The sequence below is a fragment of the Medicago sativa genome, chromosome 3 (assembly GCF_051527215.1).
Source record: "Medicago sativa cultivar Bolivia chromosome 3, Bolivia_mono, whole genome shotgun sequence".
In the NCBI taxonomy this organism is placed as follows: domain Eukaryota; kingdom Viridiplantae; phylum Streptophyta; class Magnoliopsida; order Fabales; family Fabaceae; genus Medicago; species Medicago sativa.
Genome location: NC_140751.1, coordinates 102,953,083 through 102,963,920, shown reverse-complemented (window position 1 = coordinate 102,963,920; position 10,838 = coordinate 102,953,083).

Here is a 10,838-nt window from a genome sequence, read left to right as displayed (position 1 = left end):
GTAAGGCAGACTTGGTAATCACTCAAGAGCAGCTGGAGGAAGCTCTTGAAGAAATGGAGAAAGAAGAGGCTGATCCCAAGCTGAAGAAGAAGAAGGCTCCCCTTCAACTTGTGAGTCCTATGGTTGAGATGACTCCAATAAGGAAAAGGATGGCAGATGAACGTGCTTCTGAACTTATTTCAGACAAAAAGGATCTAAAAGCACAATACACTCATCAAAGAGATGAAAAGCTCAAGGCCTTGGGAATGGAAGATTGTGATAGGTACTTCAAAGAGAAATTGGCTGAAGTAAGAGCCATTGCTGGTAAGTCTACTGAAGACAATGAGGATGAAGAAATGATGATTTTTATGGAAGATGCTCCAGAAGAGGGAACTTCAGAAGTAGTTCCTCAAGCTGCTGGTCCACAGAAGATCACTTCTGAAGCTGGCCCTGCAGCTGAGGTAATCCAGATTCCAGTCACCTCTATCTCCATTTCACCTTCTTCACCATCAGTACCTGAACAAATAGAAGACACTTCTGTCTTAGACAATCTTGCTCTCCACTACTCAGGTGAGTTACCTATAGACAAATTTACCTCAGAAAAGGCCTCTGAAGCAACTCCAGAAGCAGCTGCTTCTGAAAACGTTGTTTCAGAAAACCCCCATCAACAAACACCTGAACCACATAAACCCACAACACCCCCACAATCACCAACAGCTACCATTGACCCCCAACTCAACACTCAAACATCAACTTCACCACAACAACCACCAACTGAAATTGAACACTCCCCACAACCAACTCCCATGGATGTTGACATCTCTCTAGTCAATGTTCAAGTCTCAACCTCTACCACTCACATTGCCTCTGACCAGCCTTCATCTTCAAACACTCAAACACACTTTACCATTCCAATTCCTAACCCTTTTCAAGATTTGGAAATCAGTGATTCTGATCTTGAAATCCTTGAACAACCACCCACAAACATCCTGGAATCTGGATATATTAATTCTGAGCTTCTGACAATCCTTAGTAAATTGCATAATCTTGTGGATCAACGAAGGACAATTGATCTCACAAGTGCATATGAAGACTCCTGGGCATCTCTTCAGAACCGGGCAGCTGAGCTTATTGAAGAGATCAAGGCTAAATGCATCAGAGTCAAGCAAGCATCAGTCAGAAGGCTAATGGAAAATCTGAATCAGAGTCTTAGAGTAAGAAGTTCTACACTGCTCCTGGCAAACCAGCCTTTCTTCTTAGAAACGGATTACTTGACCAGAGAAGCAAGGTTGTGTAAGCTTCTGAAGAAACAGATGGCACAGCAGTAGCAAGAAGCTAAGGAAAGGGAACAGGCTCTTCTCCAGAGGCAACAACAGCTTGAAGAACTGTTGCAGAAGAAGATTGAAGAAATGGAGGAGATGAAGAAACAACAACAAACCAACCCTTAGTTGCACACCCTTGTGTTTTTCTTTTTGTTTGTTGTTTGTTTTAAATTCCTAGTCCTTGCTTCTGAAACCATCGTGTTTTATTTCTCTATGCTTCTGAATGCTTACTGATTCTGACTGTTTAGCTGCTTCTGATATTTTAGATATTCATGTTCATATATTTTTGATCTGGTTTATTTAATTAATTTCTTGTATACTCTCTTTTGTTTGAGTTTTTCTCAAATCTTTTTGTCTTTTATGCTTATTTTTATCTTTTTTGATAATGACAAAAGGGGGAGTATATGTGACAAGTATTTAAAAGCTCTGAGCCCCATTAATGGCATTTGAAATTTTTTGAAAAACTTCTATCATTTTTTTTACCTTATTGGTATAAGCTATGAACGAACGAAGGAGTATCAAAATTCAAGTAAAATTAATTGAACCATTCTTCTTATCTATAAGTTAATTCTTTCAATGATTCAATTTTGTTTTTAAGCTCTGATATTCTTTATTGTGCGAAAAATGAATTTAATTAACCTGGATAGAACTTAGGGGGAGCTTACAAACCTCACCTTAAATACTATCAGACTCAGGGGGAGTTTGAGCTTACAAACCTCAGATTCTGAGCTTACAAACCTCAGAACCCCAAAGTCAACTTGTTAATTAGATTAACAACAATTGATCAATTTTAAATACTTTTGTTTGTCATCATCAAAAAGGGGGAGATTGTTGGAACAAAATGTGTTTAACAATGAACCTTAAAGAGTTTTGATGATAACAAGGTATTAAAAATTGTAAATTGGACTAGCTAATATTTGTTCAAGTGTACAGGACCATAATTATAAAGTTACATCATCATTGGTTCTGAATGAGCAAATAAAGAGCAAAAGAAAATGAAGCTTAGATGATTCTGAAGAAATAGTGCTCCTGAAGTCAAGCTGCTCCTGAAGAAATAGCGCTCCTGAAGTAAGCCACTCCTGAAGAATAGTGCTTCTGAAGACAAGAGGTCCAGAAGCCACATCATCAGAAGCTGCGTCATCAGAAGCTGCAGAAGTCATATCATCAGAAGCTGCATCATCAGAAGCTGCCTCATCAGAAGCTATTTCACCAGAAGCTGAATCTCAACTGGATTTGCAAAAGATTCAAGAATTGAAGAATTATCAATGCAAAAGCTGTCCATTGGATTCGAAAACACAAACAAAGGATTAGTGGAATTTTGCAACGGTCATTTCAAAGGTGTTTGAAGGCTTGTGCTTGCATTTTGGACGAAAGCGTTGACATTGTACTTTGTACGAATTGTACAACCACGTTCTCCACTACTCTGTTTTGTGTCCACGCTTCAAGACAAGAAAACAGCTCCAGAATACGGTCTCGCCTGCATATATGTTCCTTTGGATAAGGAATGGATTTCAAATTGGTTCTTCATAGGACAACAACCAAATCAGGCAAAAGATCATTGGTGAAAGATCAAGCTTCACTAACGACTCTTTGGTGTGCTGGCAATTTCATAACGTCTCTTTCACACCTCTATATAAAGGAGTGAAGACCTAGAGAATTGGTAATGCAAGAACGCTAAACGAAAGACTCACAAGATTTTCACAAGTACCAAACCTCTGCTGAAATTGTTCTGCATTCACTTAGAATTTCTGTGTCTCAAAGTCATATCTTAGAAATTCTTAAGTCCATTGAGTCTGTATCTGATTTGTATTGTGAGCACCTCTGATTGTATATCAAGTGTTCAACCTTAAACAATTTTCTGTGTAATTTTGTTTAGTTAGGAAGTCTCTAGCAGTTGTGCTTGAGCAGGAAGTCTCTTGATTGTGTTCTTGAGCAAAGGAAGTCTCTTGCTTGTGTGCTTGAGCATTGGAAGTCTCTTGCTTGTGTGCTTGAGCATTTGTAATCAGATATTACTCATAGTGAAATCTCCTTGGAAGTGCAAGGGGGACTGGACTACTTCCGGATTGTGGAAGGAACCAGTATAATTGCTTTGTGTCGTTCTTCTTCTCTCTCTCTGTTTTATTCCGCTGCATTTAGATTCTGATTATCACTTCAGAAGCTGTCTCACCTAGCTTCTGATCAGTGTGTTCAGTTTTTAGGAGAAAAGAAGAATTTTTCAAAACACAATTCAACCCCCCTTCTTGTGTTTTTCTCACCTTCAAAGTTGTCCAATATTACGTCATAGAATTAGTGAAATGATAACGTAAGTCTAAATTAGTAAACACTCTGTGTGTGTTATAAAAATGTCTATTCTTTATGGGCCCCAGGAAGTTGGTCCAACTTACGTGTTCACCCATGTGGGTTCATCCACGTGTCAATCCTCTGCTCTTCAAATCTGACATGTCAGTTGATGACGTGTCACGTGACATGGAGAAAGCAAAAGAAGAATGAGTCATTGTGATTGGTAGTGTTGGTTACCCCCGTTACGTTATCTGGGAAAGAGTATATAAAGACACGTGGCGCATTACATACACCGCCATAAGAGAGTGGCAGTGGCATAAACGCGCGGGGAGTAAGCTATAAACAGCACAGTTACCTTTCTTCCTTCTCATTTGTTCTTGATTCCTACTGCCAGTCTAGGCATAGGTTCTTACAGTGTGTAAATCCTAAATTCTGTCTCCTTCTGGAGTATGGATTCAGCATCTTTTAATTTTAGTTTGCTAGTTAATGTCTGTGGGGCATTATTTAATGGGAAATATTAACTTGTGACTTCAAGGCACAAGTTAATGATTCAAAATAAAAATATTCTATTATAATTAATGCATTTGACTTTAACTTTTTTACTTTTCAATAATTGAATGCACAAAATTTAAGAAAATGTTTCCATTTTTGGGTTGCTTAACAAGTGTCCTAAGGCCACAAGTTAACATGACCCTTGCTTAATATATATACACCCTCTGGTCACAAATACTCCCTCCGTTTCAAAATGAGTGTCGTTTTAGGTGTTTACACACATATTAAGAAATGCAATGATTAAAAGAAAGAGAATGGTTATTTTACCAAATTATCCTTATTAATTATTGGTTAGTTTTAAAAGTAATATTTTGGAAGTAGTGTGCAGAATATTAATTGGAGGGTATAATTGAAAAGAAAAAGTTATTATTGCATTGGAAACTGAAAGCGACATTCATTTTGAAACAATTTTTTTGGCTAAAGCGACACTCATTTTGAAACGGATGGAGTATAAGCAAAAATTCATGTTTTAGATTCATTTAATAAATGATGTATGTGGTCTTTACTGTAGACAACATACATCATTTATTGAATGAATCTCAAATATGAATTTTTGCTTATATTTGTGACCGGATGGTGTATATATATATATCCTTCAAGGACACTAGTTAATATTTTACTTTAATTTTTTATATAATTATCTTCTTTATTTTAATAGAAATGTAGTAAACTTTTTTATAGTAGAACAAAAGAGTTTAATTTGTATATACTATTAATGGAAAAAAAATCTTTTACCCCAAATTATTAAAAAAAAAAAAAACCTTTATAATTTAATGGTTGTAAATAGTAGTCATTTGAAAAAAGGTTTATATTCTAACACATATTTTTTAAAAATGCTTGTAATTAGGGGAGTATTATTTTATTAAAATTTAATAAAAATCGTAAGAATCTACCTTTAAAGCTTTCTATAGCTCCATATTAATGTATTCCATTTTTTTGGTTTGTGTAATATCGATCCGGTTCAACGGTAGACCCTACAATTTTTATTAAATACGGTGAATTGAATGTCCACCTTTAAATCATATTTAAGAGGTCCATAATATTAAATTCATCCCGAATTATAATTGAGTTTTATTGTTAAAAATACAATCACTTGTAAAAACTTGTTAAGTTTTCAATGAAGACATATATGTATCCAAGTCTCATGGTTGTTGCAAGCTTTAGTGAGTAAAATGTGAGATAATATGATGATGCCTTGAAAGAGGTCAGTGTGAGGCATGTGATCACGAGCACTTGAAATGAATACTCAAATGTCTAAGTCATGCTTTGCTTGCAAATTTGTGCTGCCATTTGCAACTTGAAGCAACGTATAATTAGGAAGGGAAAAGGTGAGCAAAAATAAATAATTAGGGAGTGACAGGAGTAGGAAGGAGTCCGAGAGGATGAGAACAACTTCCATTATCAGACGACCTAATGGGCCATCAAACAGCTTTATTTTGGTTCAAGTCACCATCCCTATTCCCCTTCTTTCTTTCTACATGTTCGTTCTGTCAGCACCTAATTCTGTTGATCCAATCAAACAAGACGTTCTTCATAGAGTCATACAAACTTTAGTGGGAGGCAGAGGGAAAATTGGAAGAGCAAGTGCGGCGCATCAAAAATCATATTACATGCGTGTTTGGGGAGTATATCAAACAAATTACGGCGATTTTATTAAAATTACAGTTTGTAATTTTGTAAAATAACAATGATTCATCTTGATTTTACTTTTTTTTTTTACTTAATAAAGATACCAAACAAAATGAATTTAAACTACAACGTTTTAGTTTACACCAAAAATAAATAATTTGTATTTATTTATCTCTATTTATACTATAAATAATTGGTTATCGTGAGTTTAGCTCAGTTGGTATGGACAATGCATGAAATATGCAAAGGTCGGGGGTTCAAACTATATCCATCACAAAAAATTAATGTTAAAATACCAAATTAAATTTCATTCCAGCACTAAGAAGTTTCCTCAATGTTCTTTTCAGAAAAGATACACAATTATCTATTTTGCCCAGAAAATATACCCCCAAATTGTGCACCTCTTTTATGTTCTATTTCATCGCATTTATAAAGTGTTTTGTTATTGGATTCAACAATGATATCCCAGAAGCATACATTCATCGCAACCTCTACCACACAAAGTGTAAAGAAGGTAGTGACTAACTTGTTCTGATTTATTTTTTTGGGACCAAAGGTTACTTTTATTTTTTTAGAGACTAATTTTAGAGACTAATTTAGGTCTTGCAAATTTTTTTAAGGAACAAATTGATCTTTACTATAAGAAGTATTTTTTTTTTTTGGTAGTTGTCGGGGTTCGAACCCCAGACCTTGCATATTTTATGCATTGTCCAACCAACTGAGCTAAGCTCACGAGGACTTATATTTAACATAAATTAGTAAGATATGTATCTAGTAATTTAATAAAAATTAGATTTAGAGATTATTTGATAGATGGCAGATATGACGACTTAAGTTTAATTCTTCAGATTGCAGAAAACATCGAAAATACTTGCTTATATACAACACACATAATAAAATATAGAATAGAAAATCATACATAGTCCTTTAAAAAAAATCATACATTGAACCTATATCTCGCAGACATTCAATCTTGACATGTTTTCATGATTGTACTCAATCTCTTAATGTAATTGAGATTTATTTAAGTGATTGACATCCCACAACATTTATTTTCCTATTTGACTCAATATATATATATATACATACACACACATACATTTTTCATATGCACCGCTCAAAGATCAAACTTCCGACCAAATGATTAACAACCCTTATAAATATCTACCATTTTTTATATATAGTCTGCATAGAATCTGCGAATGTACTGTTCCTGAAATAAGAGTTCCAAAAATGATCCAATGACAATATGTTGAAAAAAAAAAATTGTAAAGCCTGCTTCTTATCTTATCTAATTTATATATGTATATGAGCCTGCAGATTAATAATTGGGTGATGGAGATATGGCATATACGGTGAAGAAGAGCAGCAGATCCAATATATGTATGGGAAATTCTAGTTCATGCAGGATCATCCTAATATAATAAATAAATAAATTAATAAACTGTAGTTTTCAGTAGCCAGCATAAAGTTTGGGGCATGGAGAAGTCTCTTGTTAATTGCTATCCATATAGTAGCTCCCTTGGACCTTTTGGTCCACTTGCAAGTTGCAAATGATCGGTACCCAGATTCATACCTAGCTTCTCTCTTCTTAAATACCAATACCAATTTACTAGCTCAGCGTACATTTTGCACCAAATTCACTCTCTGCTCACAGAATTAGCATATATAGTTGTCTAACTATTTTTTGGTAAATGCTAATTAGTACTAGCTTCGTTCCTAAATCACTTTCCACTAGGAATGTTAGTAGTCATATCAAATTATTGATAATCACTATAGTAAAAATATAATTTGAATGCGAAATGTTAATATATTACTCCCTCCGTTTCAAAATGAGTGTCGTTTTAGGTGTTTACACACATATTAAGAAATGCAATGATTAAGAGAAAGATAATGGTTATTTTACCAAATTATCCTTATTAACTATTGGTTAGTTTTAAAAGCAATACTTTGGAAGTAGTGTGCAGAGTATTAATTGGAGGGTACAATTGAAAAGAAAAAGTTATTATTGCATTGGAAACTGAAAGCGACACTCATTTTGAAACAATTTTTTTTGGCTAAAGCGACACTCATTTTGAAACGGAGGGAGTAATTGTTATGTTAGTACTCCCTCCGTCCCTATATCTAACCACTCATTTGACTTTATTTTTGTCTCTAAATCTAAACTCTTTTTCAAATTACTAGATGCATTTATTATTTTTTTCCTAAACATACCCCTAATTAATATTACTAACTTGTTTTGAAATTTAAAAAGTCAAATTTAATACATACTCCCTCCGGTCACATTTATAAGCAAAAAGTAACTTTTTAGATACATTTAATAACTAATGTATCTTACCTATAAATGTGACCATATACATTAGTCATTCAATGAATCTAAAATGTTAATTTTTGCTTATAAATGTGACCGGAGGGAGTATACAAACAAAGAACAATATGGTAATATTAACACACAAAACAGACATAATAATTACATTGTCAGCTTTTCTTAAGAAATGTGAAAAAAGCAAAGGGAGGTTACATTAAGGAACGGAGGGAATATTTTTTTTCTTGTCTTTGACCTTTAACTTCTTAATACGCATTTAATTTTTAGCTCAACCAAGTAAGCTAACCTCCCGATTGTAGTAAATTAAATGTCGAAATTTTGAAGGATACCACAAAGGTGTATTTACTCAAAGACAACATAATTTTTGCTCACATTTTAATTCCTGGTTTTTGTGGCAATCATGTAGAGAGTGGTGTATGTGCAACTAAATAACATTGCTCAGGGGTAAATTCGTGAAGAGAAAAATTCGCTATACTACGCATTTCCCTTGTGTTAGACATGTTCGGCAAAGAATATGAACAAAGAAATGAATTTTAATGACAAATATATGTACTCCCTCCGTCCCTTAATCTTACATCCCTTTGCTTTTTTCATATTTCTTAAGAAAAGCTGACAATGTAATTATTATGTCTGTTTTGTGTGTTAATATTGTCATATTGTCCTTTGTTTGTATATGTATTAAGGGCCCGTTTGTTACAGATTAAAATAAAAGTGATTTTGACATAAAATAATTTAGAGATTATATTTTAGAGATTTTGTGAAAAATCAGAATCTATTTTGTGTTTGTTTACCGTAACAAAAATCACTTTTTTAAAACAAATAATCTAGTTTGTTTGGATACAACTATATAAAAGGGATTTTTTGTTACAAAATTAGTTCAATCTTTTAAATCATATTTTCTCTCTCCTCTAAAAAAATCTATTTTTTGAGAAGCTGCTCTTAACAGCTTCTCATTTGAAGCTTTTTTAGATTTTTTTTAGATTCTAATTTTTTTAAAAATCTGTAACAAACGGATGCAAAACTCTTAAAAGTGATTATTTGTTTAAAAAAAGTGATTATTTTCTTAAAAAAGCTATAACAAACGGGCTCTAAATTTGACTTTTTAAATTTCAAAACAAGTTAGGGAGTAGTATTAATTAGGGGTATGTTTAGGAAAAAAATAATAAATGCATCTAATAATTTGAAAAAGGGTTTACATTTAGGGACAAAAATAAAGTCAAATGGGTGGTTAGATATAGAGACGGAGGGAGTATATATGAATAAAAATGATAATTTTTTGAAAGAGTATAAAGAGATACAGATAATGAGTGCAACAAGTACTATAGTCAAGAGATAACAAAACAAAAGGATCTCTCCTACAAAAAACAAGAGTGAAGACTAAAATAACACCAAACGACCAACTAACCTCCTATCAGGAACATCCAACCCCAACCGAACAGGAGGAAGACTAAGAACATAATCTCAAACACAATCAACCCCCAGATAAATCCACCACAAGATAAAATGGGTCCATGATCCCACTCACATACTACTCCTGCCCCAAAAAGATGCAAGTATTACATGATCTCCACAAGGACCACACAATAGTTTGTCAGATTAATAAGAAACATAACCTCTCATTTTTTTCCCCACCTAAGTCTAACAAAATACTAAGAATACTCGCTAAATCTGAAGGTAAAACATACTCTCACCTTAACCACTTAAGCACATGATATTACATTTGACCTAAAAAAGGACATCTAAGAAAAGAATGACAAGATGACTCTACATACTCATTACATAAAACGCAAGAAATACCCCCAAGGTCAACAATAATCCTACTTGAATATAGATTTTGGCGAGTCGGAATCCTATCTTGAAGCAATTGTCATGAGAAAACCTTCATCTTGAGAGGAGACCAAGACTCCCACACGCTTAAAAAGATGTTAGACCATTTCTCCTGACCACATATTCACCTCACTAGCTCTCACATATGAAGGAAACTATAAGTTGATCTCACTGAATAAATACTGGAAGGATCATTGCTCCAAACCCATGAAGTCTACACCTTCGACGAAAATTGGACTCTCTAGAGCCTCAAACAGCTCTCCCAAAGATCACACATTCCCACACAAAACATGCCTCCTCCACTTAAGATCCCACAAAGAAATGAATAGTATTTCCTAAAAATACATCATTTTCAGTTATTAATACTCCCTTCGGTCCTTATTATAAGAAAAAGTTGACTTTTTAGGTTCATTGTGTAAGTGATGTATCTAGTCTATATTTATAACAAGATACATTCATTATTCTATGAACCAAAAAAGTCAATTGTTTCTTATAACAAGGACCGGATGGAGTATATTAGTTAGACTAACTTGTTTGGGTTGGTCTAGTGGTATTGGCTTGAGATTTGGGAGTGTGCTCCTCCTCAAGGTCTCAGGTTTAAAAAAAATATATTAACTACACTACTTTTAAAAAAAAATCAAATGTTATTTTTAATGAAATACATTTTTAGTTTTTACATTGACATTCGAGTAAACAGAAAATTTGGGACACTTGAATAAATGGATTTTCGTTTTAGTAATTTTGTATATGATCTTTTAATTTCTATAGATATCAACGAATGTAGGAATGGAGATAGAAGGGGGGACCAACAGTGTTCCCCTTAGATTTTTATAATTTTTTTTCATATTAATATGTTATTGTATTTTTTCGTCACTATATTTATTTTCTATGAACTTTATATGATATTGTATAAAGAACTTTTT